Raw genomic sequence first — 17,188 nt, forward strand, 5'->3', positions numbered from 1 at the left:
CAAATTGCAAAATTCATTTATTTAAATTAGGCTTCGTTTACAAGCACTTTTGAAAGGTCAAGATTATGTCATAATTTAATTTAATTTAATGGTGGTAATAATAGTCGAAAACTTAAAATTAAAGTTACGACTTACATTAACTTCGATGACGTAATCTCCCGCTTTCCTCACATAACTGAGGTGCCTTCGTAGCTCATTCTCTAATAAAGTTTGAACAGAAGTTTTGAGTTTATATTTAATTTTTCTTTTTTAATGGAAAAAGGAAAACTCTTCAACTTATGATAACAGTATTATTATATTCTACTGATTATTATATTATAATATGCATTCTTCTTCAATTTATATCAAAGCTTCAACTTATGTATTAAATACTTATTTCCAGATTATCTGAACTAAATATATCTTTATACTAATGTAGCTTTCCATTGTTGAAAGAATTTTACAAGTTTAGGTGTGAAAGCGTAATAAACAAACTCACATTGAAATTTTTAATATTACCTAGTTAGAACGTTCAGTAGATTATCGGACAAATGACAGAAATCATTATTTATTTAATTTAACTCCTGCTGAGCGCCAAGTGGAACAGAGTGAATGTTACAGCTCGCGCTTCTCGGGGACAATCTTCTTTTATTTATATCGCTCGACGTAAACCTTGCACCTCGCCTTTAAACATCTCTCAAGTCAAATCTACTCAGAATTGTAAGGAATAAGCCACTTTAGCAATTTTCATATCCCTTTTTAGTTTTTATTATTCAAATATTACATTTATATGATTAAGATTATGTATATATTTGTGTTTTTCTTATATGAAATTTGAAATTGTTGATACGTTTTCAAAGATGACAGAAGAGCACCTGATTACGATTTTAAGTGATGATGAAGTCTAAAGTAAGTAAATAATATACTCAAAAAGTAAATATACTAAATACGAACAACAATAAAGAACTGTTAATAAAGTACCATAATAAAGACTGTTTAACCTGTTTTATACACAGACAACAGACAGACATCATCGTAAAAATAATCAGTGTAGTTTTCTAGGGCCTCATAACGTCGAAACTCGTTGTAAACTCTTTTTTCGAAAATGGAGTACCTTCACTATATAATAATAGTTAAAAACTTATGAAGCCTGCGTTCCGTCTATTATTTTGTTGCTTAGTTTATTGTTTAAAATAAATAAACTTATGTTATACACAATCTGATAGTCACAATCTGATAGTTTTTTGACGACCTCCGTGGCGCAGTGGTACGCGCGGTACATTTACAAAACGGTGGTCCTGGGTTCGATCCCCGGCTGGGCAGATTGAGATTTTCTTAATTAGTCCAGGTCTGGCTGGTGGGAGGCTTCGGCCGTGGCTAATTACCACCCTACCGGCAAAGACGTACCGCCAAGCGATTTAGTGTTCCGGTACGATGCCGTGTAGAAACCGAAAGGGGTGTGATGCTTCCATCTTAGACTGCATCATCACTTACCATCAGGTGAGATTGTAGTCAAGGGCTAACTTGTAAAGAATATAAAAAAAAAGTCCATAGCTAATTTGATTATAGTTAATGCTTGCATAACATTTCTTTTGTGTCTACGTAGTTATCCACATGAAGTATTTCCATATAACTTGTTATGTCAAAAAGTACCGTATAAGATAACAATACTCTTAAATCACTAAACATACTGTAATGAATGTAAAAGACATTTATGTGACAGTTTCTTTCACTCTTACGAGAAAATAATTGGTATATAAAAACATGTTCGTAAAATACATGTTTAGTGTTATAGTTAGGCATATAGCTTATACCTAAGCCAAACTCGTTATGCGATGTTCAATAAAATAAATTTTAAATGAGGGTATAAATAGCTAGTCAGATTACATCCTACAATAATTTTTGGATTAATAAGCTTAGATACTACTAAGTATAGTCTTGAACTGCACTGTCCTGGCTAAAATATTGCCAAAAATACATAATTACTAAAACTGACTACTATTAGTGACTGTTTTTTTTTATTTGTTACAAGTTAGCCCTTGACTACTTTCTCACCTGTAAGTGATAATGCAGTCTAAGATGGAAGCGGGCTAACTTATTAGGAGGAGGATTAAAATCCACAACCCTTTCGGTTCGTGCACGACATCGTACCGGAACGCTAAATCGCTTGGCGGTACGTTTTTTCGGTAGGGTGGTAACTAGCCGCGGGCGAAGCCTCCCACCAGCCAAAATCACATCATTGTTATTTGAACTTTTTAATTATTGTAATTTTGGTTTTAATTAAAAGATTATTAATATTTAAAATAGTTTCGGTGGCTTAATTTTGCACTTTACTACATAAAAAAACATACCAATCAACTTGAGAACCTCCTCCTTTTTGAAGTCGGTTAATAAGAACGATGCATGACTTAACTCGTTCTGTAGGATAGGAGCTGTTTAATTATCCCCATTAGACAGAGTAAGTAAAGACTATGTCTAAAGGGGCTAATTAAACAGCTGAGAAAATAATAATTAATCCCGCTCAAAGACGTGAGCGTAAGCTAGTTGAATATATTTTTGTTAAGAGTAAAATTTATTAAAATAAATCGTATTTCATATACATGTACAAAAGAATAACTTTTTAAATGTACTAAAAATGGTAATCCGTCCGTCTCAACGCATTTGCATTCAAATAGACTTACGCATGTCATAAATAGTGTTCTATGTAAATCAATGCATTCAGCCGGTGTTGTTTAATGCAATTTGCACCATTCCCGGCAGCGTAGTTGTACATAAAAGGCCTATGAATAGTGAATTTGTTCCACAGAACGATGTAACTATGATATTTTTATTGCGGCGTAAGATTGGAAGCGAGCGCCTCGGAGGCACGCAAGTGGCTGTCCGAACTGGCTTGTAATTTCAAGTGTTTACCCGGCGCGCGCCCAGCAGGGCGTCCAACAACAATGGGCATATCCTTTTCACATAAAATATATGGAAAGTCCGGCTACCAGAGCCACGGATCGGCCGTCCGATACACGGCCGCTTTATACGAGCTAGCCTCCCGAGAACTTTTTTATGAGGGATCAAATTGATTGGTTCGGTGATAATATCGATGTCGCTTATTGTGCTCGCTCTTAGTAGCAAAGGTCCACACAGCCTGCGCTCGATATCTCGCACCTTTGATTCAGTTTGATACTTTAATGTTCACAATAATATGTGATAAATGAAAGCTCTCATTCTACCACTAAATAGGTATTTAAAAAGTGGTGCCACCTTCTTTAGCCTGTTTAAACGACCTAAGAAAGGCCAGGCCTTACTTCTTTATAGGGGAGAGGGGTTTCATAATTGCTATGTTCTCGAATGGCAGGCAGGTTTGGAAGGAAGAATTTAAAATTAGGCATAATAAAAAATCAATATTTCTATTGGGGATTGAACTTTGGACTTTATCGCTGGCTAGTGAATTCGATTCCTTTTTTATCTAGGGCAGGTTTTTACCACCAAAACGACAGCAATCAGGAGCGTACCACCTATCTTTCGATGACGCAGCTTCGCCATATATTTTTTATAAATACCCTCGAATTAATCAACCTACCCAGATAAAGGAACTCGAGAAGATATAATTAGGATAGGGATATTTTTTAAAAATTTTAACAATTTCAAAGCCTGACACAGTACTCGAACCCAAGTCCTTATATTCTTTAAGCTTCGTAAGATAACTGCTGGACCACGAAACAGTTAAATAATAGTTTGCATCGTTTTAGATCTTTATATCGACGAGCATAACAGAGATAACCATAGGCCTTTTTAACTCAGTAATTTAGAATTCTCTTCGTAAGTTACCTCAAGCGGGCATTGCCGCCGGCAACATCGAGTTTTTGAAAGTAAAATGAAGACTTTATTTGTGGTTTACAAAATGGATAACATCTTATTTCACCGTGTTAATATATAGTTAGAAATCAGCCACAGAATGAAATAAAACCAAAGAGCTATGAGTACTTTTGGTCGACCGCTTAAGATCAACGCAAACAAAGCGTCGAATCCCGCTAACCACCTCACCTCACACCGCACCTCGGGCAGATTTCCCACGGATAATAATTAATAACTCTCTGTCCAAATAGTAGATACTATAGACACCGTTGACAACGTCTTTAGAACTCTTCTTCCAGAAGTTTATATGTATGGAATGGATGTCTGCTACTATTTCACGCATAAACTACAGAATCAATTTGGCTGAAGTTTGGAATCGAGATAGGTTCTACTTTAGATTAATAAATAAGCTACTTTTTATCCCGGAAAATTGGATGGGCCCGAGGAGTATGTGAAAACCTGAATATCTGTGAGGTAGTCGTCGAATGTGGACGTCTAAAAGTACAACAAAAGTTAAAGTTGAGAATGTTTTTAACACTAAAGATAGTTACTATCGGCGGTGGATTAAAAACAATAATCATGCTTATTATTATTTTTTTTAATTTCTTTTGCTTCTGCAAGTCAACTTGTAAGCATCTACTTTGCAAAAGAGACAATTGAATTATCCACAAGCGGATCATTTACAAGTACAATGCTTAGTCATCCGGTCCGGTATTCAGTTTGCGCTGACCCTAAAAAATCAATAGCGATCACGCAGGACGTGCAAGAGAAACACAAAACCACGATGATAAAAATATATTACAAAATGAGACCCACTTTGTGTTTTGAAATTACAATCAAATAAATTACTTTTTATTGCTCAATCTCGTTCGGTTTTATTAAGGTATCGGCGCTGGGCGCGAGGAATAAAACATGGCGGGTTTACGCGAGACACACGATGTTGGTTACACGTGGCTGACAGATAAACAGAGGTTTACATGGGCTCGGGTTTTGGGCGATAAGGCATCATGCCGTGTTCATGTCCACGCGGACAATGGATGCGTGCTAGTTTCCGCTCTCTCCCCGTGCCTCACGTCCCTCCTCCACAGCCTCAGCCATAGATATCTTAATACAAGGCAATAGAAATGGCGTATACCCTACTATACCAACCAAGTATTATCGACTGATATCTTGGATATAGAGTATAGAGCGTAGAAAACACGATAAGACATACATTTCTTTTACACAACGGCTCAAACTTAAGATGTTATTAAAATCTAAACACACTTGAAAGCTACAATCTAGTCGATTACTGTGATTGAGTTTTTTTTTTAATTTTGAAGTGGTCATATTAGTATACACGCCATTTCTATATATTTGTTTAATAGGATTTCTATGGTCACAACTCTACTTCTAAACAAAGAGTGATAGGCGTTTTTATAATTATTGTAAAACATCTTCTTATTGCCGACCGTGGTACCGTTTGGAGTGACAAAGTGAATCTTTAATAGGCAATTTATTTTTATTTCACTGTTTTAAAATCAGTTCTGTTTAAGACCAATAGTGTTTCCTCATTATACGTATTGCATCATTATTATTTATATCATTGAATGAATGACAAGCACAATTCATAAGACAAGTCTTGTATATTAATAACTTGCATAGTAATACCTATCCAATAAATAAATGGATAGATAAACATTGTAACATTGCTCTATTAAAATATTAAATACTAGTAGTCGCCCCGCGATTTAACTCGCATAGTTTCCATGAGAAAACGAGGATAACATTTAGCTTATCACACTAACAAATAACGTGACTTTCTAGTGGTAAAGATTTTTCAAAACGGGTTTAGTAGATCCAGAGATTAAACACCCCGATCATACCACAATTTTTACGTCTACTTATTATTGGTAATCTGGAATATATTAGCTGTACCTCGCCGTTCCACTCGCGTAAAATTATCGCGTTTATTGTCTGTGACCTTGCACAATTAATGGGCTATCCAACACTGAAAGATTATCTGTATAGAATTCTTCATTTCGGGCCGGTAGTAGCTTGTGAGCAAAGCGCAATTAAACGAACAAACTCTTAAGCTTAAACTAATTTTTATATATTTTTTTAATAAAATGCTGTTAAAAAATCCCGTAAAAGTTCGTCAAAAAGCAATTTTTTATTATTATTCCTTACAAGTTAGCCCTTGACTACAAACTCACCTGCGTGATGATGCAATTAAAGATGGAAGCGGGTCAACTTTTTAGGAGTAGGATGAAAATCCACACCCCTTTCGAACGCTAAATCACTCGGCGTCTTTGCCGATTGTGGTAATTAGCCACGGCCGAAGCCTCCCATCAGTCAGACCAATTAATTTTAAATCAATTAAAACCTAAATCCGCCCAGCCGGGGATAGAACCCAGGACCTTCGTCTTGTAAATCCACCGCAAATACCACTGCGCCACGGAAGCCGTCAAAATTCAGGTAAAAATCTCTTCAGGGAAGTAGATACCCACGTACTAAAATTTTCAAGTAGGTAGTTGATACTTGTATAAAGTAATATTAATCCGTATCGGAAAGCGATACGGAACACTTACTGCGGGAACTTATATCGGGTGTAAACGCTAAAGTGGTTCGACAAACTGACAACAAATTGAATATTGAATTTGCACATTCTCGCTTACCACACCATTTGTTAGAATTAGACTTAACTAGTCGTCTATTGGTGTCAACTTATTGTTCATGTTTACCATACAGCCTGTCTACTTATCTCTGATGAACGCACACAATTTCAATACACGGCCCGCTTAACTCAACGTCAGACCATATTTTCAGTGCGAAAATAAACAAATCAATGTTGCTCGGACTATAGGGATAATATAGGGACACGCGCGCATATCGTGTTGATTAATGCTGATTGCTAAAGTGCGTCGAATGTATAAGTAATGCGGCACCCACCGCTGAGTTTCCGCCTCGACCGGTCGTAGAACAATGTGCCCGAACGTTTACTCGCCGGTGCCGGGACGCGGGACGACTGTCATGTGACCCCCAAATCTTTTGAAGCACCTTTTATATCTCCCTACGTTTTTGAAGTGAAAAGTTGTTTAGCAGCCTTAGACACTTTTGGTAGGGTAAAATATTATGGGTTTCGCACGATTTTCGGTGCACCTTAGACACGTTTGTGACACGCAAACTCAGTTATTAAAAAACAAATTAGCCCTTGAATACAATCTTACATGATGTTAAATGAGGATGCAGTCAAATGGTAGTTACTTGAGAGAGGGAAAAGTTTTACCCTGTTCTGATAGTTTCAACGCGGCATACAGGAAAGTGTAGAAACCGAAAGGAGTGTGATTTTCACCCTAATTAGTAATTACCCTTCTTCTAACAAGTTAGGCGGCTTCAATCTTAGACTGCATCGTCACTTACCATCAGGTGAGATTGTAGTCAAGGGCTAAGTTGTAGATAATAAAAAAAACATATTAAATTGCTTTGCCGCTAAGCACAGGGGTCTTTGCCGGTGAGTGATAAGTAGCCACGGACGATGCCAGATACCAGACCTAATTAGAAATATAAAACCCGAAATGGGAATCAAATTTAAGACCTCTCTAATAAAAAGGAAGATATTATGTAGAATAATTAGTATGTAGAAATTAATCTTCGGATTCTTATTTACAGGTGTGTTTGTTCAAGTGACGAACGTAAATAACATTCTATTGAGGGGACTGTGAAATTTCACATAATTATAGCTTGTATCGAAAAAAGTAAACAACCACAATTTAACTATATACGCTATAATAAAAGAATAGAAACCCAAGTGTCTATTTGTTGTATAAAATTACCATCACGTTATGGGATTTTTTATATATTTTTTCAAGGTGAGCAACATATTTAGATTGTCATCAATGTTTTCTACAAAGAGCGTATAAAAAATCTCAGGGAAAATGATTTGTCATCGAAGAGCCTCGTAATTTTAGGGCGTGTTGTTAGTAGAAATAGTACAAAGTTTTTGTAAGGCGTTAAGGCGTTTGTTAGCAAAAATTGATTAAACAGTTCGTATAATATAGATAAGTTTCTTCATATGAGTGTTTAACTGCGCTTCTGATCTGATGATAGTTAATCACGGTAGTCCCCCGTTATAGGGAAACAGATGATTACCATAATTAACGGTGATCATCTCAATTTATTCATAAGTACAACACTCACAAACGTGATAACAACAATAATACGTACGAACATCCAAGACAGCTACGCAATTTCACTTTCAAGGTAACAAGACGACAAAATGACTCTAATTAGAATTGCACAATCTAGCGTGAAAATGTACGCACAATACTCATGTCTCTCGTCCAGGGAAAACTATTTATCATCGTCCGAGACTGGTAATTGTAAGGCGTATTGTTAGCGTGAGTTATGGACCGGAATGCAGTCTCTTCCGCATGCACTTAACACCCATCTGAGTGTAACCTTTAGTCTAAACTCGCGAAGAAATTGCAAATTCATTATAAGCTGTTACAGGCAATAAACATGGAAATTGAGTAGGTTTATTTGTTATGAATAATTTTGTATACATCACAATACGTTCTCACTTCACCGACATTTATAATGTATGCCATTTTACACTGTTTACTAGGTTAAACTGTGAATTTGTTTGCTTTCATTGCATAGGTAACTCTGACCTTAGTTTCCAGCAGGCTAATTCACTAACTTTGACGTAGGTTAGTTGACATAATATACGAAATTGAGATTCTATGTAACAAATGTAATCCTACTGACAACCCTTCGTGGATATCATTAAATTAGGTAGATGTCATTTCTCAATTATTTTAATAGCATGTTAATAATAAGAGCTAGTGAATAGGCCAGCTGTTATTTATTTTAAAGCAATTTAGACGTTTTAAGTTTATTTAAATTTAAGTTGTGTGTTAAAACAAGTTTGTGTTACAATAATGACAAAGTAGTTTTTACTTTATAAGTTTCGCAAAAATCATGTGTGACAGAATTATTCCCATTTAAAAGTTTTTAAAAAAAGTCCGCGACAGTTTCCTCGTAATTTGTGAAAAACTGAAATCACGCGGATGAAGTCACGGGCGTCCGCTAGTAGTAATTATTTGTCAAAATTTCTATTACTAGCTGACGCCGCGCAGTTTCACCCGCGTGGTTCCCGTTCCCATAGGAATAGAGGGATAATATATAGCCTATAGCCTTCCTCGATAAATGGGCTATCTAACACTGAAAGAATTTTTCAAATCGGACCAGTAGTTTCTGGGATTAGCGCATTCAAACAAAACAAACTCTTCAGCTTTATAATATTAGTATAGATTTTACAATAGACATTACCAATAAAGTATTGTAGAGAAGTATACATAAAGCAGCCCGTCCCGTAGCGTCGATCGAGCATCAGCATTGTGCTGTGACGGCGAGGCATGATCGAGCTGCGATTTGTCGCTATTTCGCGCGAGGAGGACTTATGACGGGCTTTATCCACCATCGCTGCACTGTCAACGCATTCTAGCTCCTCGCCTACCCAGTATTTCACACCAAAACAATGAGCTTTTAAATATACCCAGACGTTGGAATGTACAGGTTACAAGCACTTTATTGTAATCCTTTCTGTTGATCCTTACTATAAATTGTTAAGTTTTATATTTTATATAGCTAACGGACGCCTGCAACTTTGTTTGCGCTTTGTATATCCATTCAAATCAAATTCATTTATTTCAAGTAAGCTCCTATATAAGCACTTTAAAAACGTCAGTAAATAGTGATACTACTATCGAATCGGAAAACTGATATTACAGCGAATAACCGGCAAAAGCTCTGCTGAGTTTCTTACCGCCTATTATTTACTTTATATTTTTTTGTTATTTCTATTTCTATAGATGTTTATAATAAGCTTTATTTTTCCCATTTAGATAGTACTTAACAATATCTTAAAACTATTCTAACTAATCTATATATTTATCTAAATAATTAATTTATGTACTAGTTAATAATGGGCCCCTTCGGGAACAAGCCTCCTCCATCTTTTTCCATTTGATATATATATATGTTACCATTAATTAATTATGTCGTCGACATTGTGTGCAGAAGAAATTGTTTCCATACATCTTTTATATGAAAATGATAAATAAAATTATATTGTTTCAGATTTCAAACTATCGTGAGTGTTATTCATATTAATTTATTATAAAACAGAACCAGCTTTATTCCTGTAAAAGAGTCATAATATTTTGAATTTTATCAATATATTCATATTATAATTTGTTATTTATCTACATAACATATACGAATAAAACGTCAATGTTGGGACAATCTGTTACGTACATCATGATAATAATAATTAGTGTCAACGCTACATGAATTTAAAATGCTAAATTAGTATGAAGATCATATCTTTATACATTAGCATATTTTCAACAAGTTCATACTATTTATGTTCCGCAAAAAACGTTCACTTTTACGAGAAAAATAAAACAAACTTGATAACAATCAAACATAAGACACCGTTACGTAGGAAAATATTTCTCCGGAATATATTTTGGATTTCAGTTATTTGTTTATGAAAATGTCAAATAAATATTCAAAATCTTCAAGCCACTATATAATCCTTACTGATAACAATATCTGGCATATAAAATTACGAAGAATAATTTCCTTTTTTTATTCGACTTTGTCCTTGACAGCAATTCGAGTACATTACAGGTATAATATAAAGGAAGGTAATAGATTTAGTGTATTAAACAAATAACATCCAGATTTTTAAATTTAAACTATCGTGATTGCGATATCAATACATATAAATAAAATAAAAGTGTGTCTGTGATTTCAAAATAACTAAGTTTTATGAAGTGCAAGTTCTTTAAATGACAAAAAACACATACCTAATTGAACTTTTTTAAATTTTTTGTCTGTCTGTTTGTCCGGGCTTATCTCTGGAACTACCGAACTAATTTTAACGACATTTTCACTAGTAGATAGAGGAGTTCATAGAGTAACAGCAGGGCTACTTTTTATTTCGAAAAAATACACGGTTACCGCGGGATTTGTGAAAAATTGAATTTCACGTGAACGAAGTCGCGGGCGTCCGCTAGTTCATGATATTAGTTTGACTCAAGCTGCGTTCAATGAACAAGCTTATGATCACTTATGTGTTTGAAGACAATCGCTCACTGCCTTCCAGTAAGAGAGGAAACTTCTCATTGAGGTAGACCAGAGCTGAACAATACGGTGTATTAATGTTAAGTCAAAAACCAGACTATCTCCCGTAGGCAACCGCTGCCGAGAACCTATAATAAAGAGCCATCTAAGTCGAGTTCACCGCCGAAATCAATTTTAAACAAACTGATGCCACCACCTACAATTATCATTGTGTCGAACAATGCGTACACTAAGTATCGCCTCAATAGGCTGAGAGCCAACGATAGTCAGATATACCACATTTAGGAAAACTGAGAGTTTGATAGCCTCTACCACAGAATACATGCTGTACAACGCTACTACCATAAGTAAGTACCTACGAACGTGTTTAGGTCACGAAAAAACCTACACTTGGACGATTGAGGGTGTGACCTTTGTAAACTTCCAAAGCCAAACAGTTCAAACGCCATAATTGACTGCCGTAGGTACTTACCTATAGTAGGACAATCTATACTAATATTATAAAGCTGAAGAGTTTGTTTGTTTGATTGAACGCGCTTATCCCAGGAACTACTGTTCCGATTTGAAAATTTCTTTCAGTCTTAGATAGTCCATTTATCAAGGAAGGCTATAAGCTATATTTACCTACGGGAACGGGAACCACGCGGGTGAAATCGCGCGGCGTCAGCTAGTAAATAAATAAACTTACACAATACACACACCACTTAGCCAAAGTAAACGTACTAGGTACTAAGATAGCGGATTGTATCATATACTAGCGGACGCTAGCGACTTCGTCCGCCCTTAGACCTACTCAATCCGGCCGTCTGGCAAAATTCGTTCTTAGCGGACCTGTACTATCTATAAACTACCTCCCTGCCAAATTTCATCTTTGTACGTCAATTCGTCGGTTTTAGAAAATTAGTGATGAATGAATGAACTTTTGCATTTATATAAGATATTTATCACACATTTACTCAAATTTACATAACATTTATTTTACATACAAATACTTAAATAATGTATAAATAGATCCAGCCACTGGAAAATACCCATGCGCATAAATATATTCCAGTTGTGGGAATCGAACCGGTAATCATCAGTCGAATAAGCTGACGAACATACAACTTTCCTAAAATGAGATACCTAGCTCTTGGTCTACGATGTTAGAGGTCACTCGACTCCGTAGATAATAGACGGTTCTTTCGATCACACAAGATACAATCGCGGTGATTTGTTGATTGTATACAACTTAAATATTGAAATTAACATTCATTTGTGATTTTATCTCATTTCTCTACGCTCGCGTCGGATTATTTATGAATTATTAAATTTTATCAGAAGATAAGCGTATGTATTTTAATGCATATCATTTGAAATAGGCGCCAATATAGGAACGCATTCGTAGCTCTTTTACAAGTATATATAGGTACTCGAGTAGATTTATTTACATAACATTATCCAAATTTCCACAAAATTAAAATAAATATTTGTGGAACCAAAGAGATTTTATTACTTCATAATTATCACAATGAAATAATAAACTTTTTAATTGATACGTCCTGGACATATGAAGCACTGTTGAGCACGAGTCTCCCCTCGGAATGAGAGGGGTTAGGGCAATAGTCCACTACGCTGGCCCAGTGCAGATTGGCAGACTTCACACGCGTTGAGAATTAAGAAAATTTTCAGGTATGCAGGTTTTCTCACAATGTTGTATCTTCACCGTTTAAAACACGTTAATTTCTTAAAATGCACTCAACTGAAAAGTTGCGAGGTGAATTAGAACCTGAGTCCTCCGGGATCGGAGGCAGAGGTCATATCCACTGGGCTCTCATATGATATTAAGAAATCAACAGCTACGCAACAATCAGACGCAAGTGCAAGCAAAGAAAGAAGCTAGTGTAAGCCGCATTGTGTTATAGAAGTGTGACATACCTACCTTTAAAATAACTTTTCTTTCAACTTTCTTTCTTCAGACAAAGTATCGGGCATCTATTTATTGGTAAAGGTTGATTCTTTGTTTAAAAACGATGACGAAAGGAGATGGTCCAAAATTATATGGAGTGATTATATGATTAAGTGATTATATGGAATCAGTACTTGTACCCTAGCGGAAATAAATGAAGAAATTTTTTTTAACTCTTTTTGATTATACAAATCTACGAATTTACTTTTATCCTTTCGAAATGATATTCATTGTCTCCCATGAAATGCAACACTAATAAGGATAATAATGGCGGATAGATGAGGTTTCAATGCAGTAATCGATTTGACGTTTGCTGTCAATTGTCATGTCATAGTTGCATTAAGGGCGCCATCTTGATGTATCTAAAAAACTTGGATTTTTATTTTATTTATTTCTTTTTATTTCGTTGGATTTATTCACTTTAATAAACTTTAATAAAATCCTTGTATTTTTTAAATTTTAATGATACGGGGTACAAGAGTGGACCTGAAATGGACCATCTCCTGTATATTTAGAATGTAAAAAAGTTATTAGAAAAAAATAAATTGATTTACCTTCAAGCAACTTGAAGGGCTTAGGAAAATGGCCAATAAATACAAAGTCAACCCCCATAATTATCGTTGCAAGGTAAAATTGCTCTAATTGAAAGTTAACAAGGACAGTAAAAAAGGCTTAAGGGGAATGGTGCAATTGATTTATCGCTAATACAGGCAGCGGCCGCGGGGCCCGTGTCGCGGATAGTTAAATTATAATTAATCACCATGTTTATTAGAGGTCTCATAAAAATGTAACGTAAATCAAATTCTGCGCAACTCTTTACGGATGATAGGACGGTCTGTCTGTAGTTTTAGACGACTCAGAGGTGATTATAAAAATAAGAAAACTGATGTCGAACAAAGGTTCGACATCAGTTTTCTTTTTCACAACATTTGTCAGGACAACTTAATTAACAAATCAAACTGTAACCAAAATAAGACTCTAGAAAGCAGAGAATGACCTTGAATGAAGTCACGCACTTGTGAACGATGTGTGTAGGGTTAAAGGCGCCTTTGACAGATATCTAACACTCCCTTTTTACACTATAGACACTCTCCCGCCTACCCCAAGTAACCCATAAAGAATTACACAACAAGAGATGTGGACGGCTCGAACGCCACGAGTACACTGAAGCCGTCCGTACCGCAAGTCGTTGCAACGCGGCGATAACAGTAGTTAAAGATTTGTACATTGTACACGGTACCTCGTTTTAGTAACGTTTTTCAGAAAAAAAAAACATATTGTAACTTCTTATTGGGTCTATTTTGTCTTAATCTATGTAAGACAAAATATGAATTTGTACAAACGAAAAGGAGATTTAAACCCACGTCTTAATAGACACGGGAATAAGTTAGTTATTTCTGCGTATCGTCTCCAAAGAGTAAAAGAATATTTTGGGTATACTCTTCTATAACAAGATCTCTAAGACTGTGATGGACCTGTCAATGCATAATTTTATGCAATGTGTTAAACAATATTTACTTAGTCAAAGTTACTACACCATTGATGAGTTCTTTAATAATAAAGGTGCTTGGGGGCCATTGGATCAGCTTCCACCTTCACACGGGAATTGTAATTTTATTATCAATTGTATGCTGTATGATTTTTTTTAAAAGAGCAATTGTTGAGTTTCTTGCCGGTTCTTCTCAGCAGAACCCGCCTTCCGAACGGGTGGTAGAATATTTACAAATAGTTAACTGACCTTTCGAAAGTGCTTTTATTTGTACCTGCGCAGATAAGGTTCAGATGACCGCCATTTTGGTTCAACTTGCTTGCTGAGGTCTATACTAGGCTTCTGGTCGAATGAGTGACATACCTAATTACCACCTCTAACTTACGTATTAGCTAAGTAGCCGAGCACCGTTAACACTTTATTGCCATTCATACTTCTTACATTCCGAGAAAGTAAATTACTCTTCGGGATCGTAAAATTAATGCCTTATACGGTAATCTGAGCACTCCGAGCTGTCACTGTAAATTTTTATGATGCTATCATTTGATATCGCCGCTTATTTGAATTTAATCTAGAGCTCAAGGAATCGCCCCGTCTTCGTAAACTAAAAGATAAAAATTCGATATCTACACGTTTAAAATGGATGATCTTGTTTACACTTGTAAGCAGATGTAAATTACATAAAAAAAGTTAAAAGCAACAAATAATCTATTTCATAGTGGGAAACATTTACCTACTTTGGTTGGGAAATAACATAGTTATTCAATTTTACAGTTAAATCTGTGTACATTTATCTCGACATCGATTCGAAAATTTCTTGAATCACAATATATTTGATTGATTTATGATTTATGAACAAATTTATGAATCTTTAGGTAACTCTAGAAAGGACGACATTCCATACAAACTTTCAACCCTCTTCTATTTTTATTTTAGGGACGAATTGTAGCGTTTGTTCTGCTCGAAGGTCCCATTTATCATAATACCAAAATGCATCTGGATCGGTTCAGCCGTTTAGCCGTGAAAAAGTAACAGACAGACAGACTTACTTTCGCATTTATAATATTAAGTATAGATAATAATCATCCTATAACCATCTTCAATCCAATCCGATTGCAAGTGAAATTCCACTTAATCAATTTACGCCGCGCGATCTCACTTCCCTGTTCAATTATATAATTCCTCGGCCTGATGTACACGATACTATGGGCCGTATCGCTTTCCTATGACAACCAACAAATTGATCGGTATCTTGTAACATTGGAACGGAACGGAACGGAAGTTGAAGTTTTAGTTTATTTGATCCTATTTAATGAATGATAACATGAAAACATTCCGTTTATCTCGCGTATTATTTGTATGTTATCACGCAACAGTTACTAAGTGTAGTGTAGCAGAGGAAGAGGCTGTGTACGCCAGAACTTCGTAATCTTAATATCACTACATAGTTTAACACAAAGTCGCTTTCTCTGTCCCTATGCTTAAATCTTTAAGACTAACGTAATGGATTTTGATGTGTTTATTTTTAATAGATATAGTGATTGAAGAGGAAGGTTTAAACGTGTAATAACATCCATTGTTTCCGCGGGATATGTGAAAAGCTGGAATCAACGCGGACACAGTCGCGGGCGTCCACTAATCAGTACAGAGTATAAAACAAAGTCGCTTTCTCTGTCCCTATGCATGCTTAAATCTTTAAAACTACGTAACGGATTTTGATGTGTTTTTTTTTAAATCGATACAATGATTGAAGATGAAGCTTTAAACGTGTAATGACATCCATGGTTCCCGCGGGATATGTGAAAAGCTGAAATCAACGCGGACACAGTCGCGGGCGTCCACTAATCAGTACAGAGTATAAAACAAAGTCGCTTGCTCTGTCCCTATGTATGCTTAAATCTTTAAAACTACGCATCTGATTTTGATGCGGTTTTTTTAATAGAGTGATTGAAGAGGTAGGTTTATATGTATAATGACATCCATGGTCCCCGAGGGATTTGTGAAAAGCTGAAATCCATTCGGATGAAGTCGTGGGCGTCCGCTAGTTATATATAAAAGCGAAATAAAATAACTTTTGATATAATCTTTGATTTTGACATTACACATTTTTCTACTACGCAATTAATCTCCTTACGTTCATTCAACACACAAGTTTTGCACCTTTGTTAATTTAAAACCGCAGATATCTTTTTTTACACACCCTAATAATCAATATCCTCATCCGCTGAACGCTATCAATATATTTCCTTGTTAAACCTCAAAACTTATCATCCTGTGGTCATGGGCTAACAAACTTTCAGTTTTAATCAAATAACAAAGGTCTAGTCATTCCAGGCTCATAGATCTTAGCGTAATCAATATATGTTGGTTTCACTCTTGTGTCGCACGCATTAACTCAATTCCTGTATCTGTAAGCCAGTAATGAATCATACTTGTAATCTATGTACAAACCCTCAGGCTTAACGTATCTAATATCATTATTGAATGCTACATTAACATCTTTTTTTTTTTTTTTTTTTACGTGGGGAAATCCTCATGGATACCTTCTCGCCACGGGGAGGCAAGAAGGTTATGTCGGACTTCAACCGACTAAAACCCCACGGTGTTCCGACTCGCCGCCTGATGACTGAGCCACGGGAACATTTCGTAAACTACCGCAACCCAGCCAGCGACACTCGTAAATTGAGCTCTCCTGTAGTTTTATTACGATCGCTTAGGAAACACTGAAAGCGTTAACGACTCGAGGACTTATCTCCGGTGGGTGACAGATTCCCCGTATCTATCACCCGGAG

This window comes from Bicyclus anynana, chromosome 13 (genome assembly GCF_947172395.1).
Source record: "Bicyclus anynana chromosome 13, ilBicAnyn1.1, whole genome shotgun sequence".
Taxonomy (NCBI): Eukaryota; Metazoa; Arthropoda; class Insecta; order Lepidoptera; family Nymphalidae; genus Bicyclus; species Bicyclus anynana.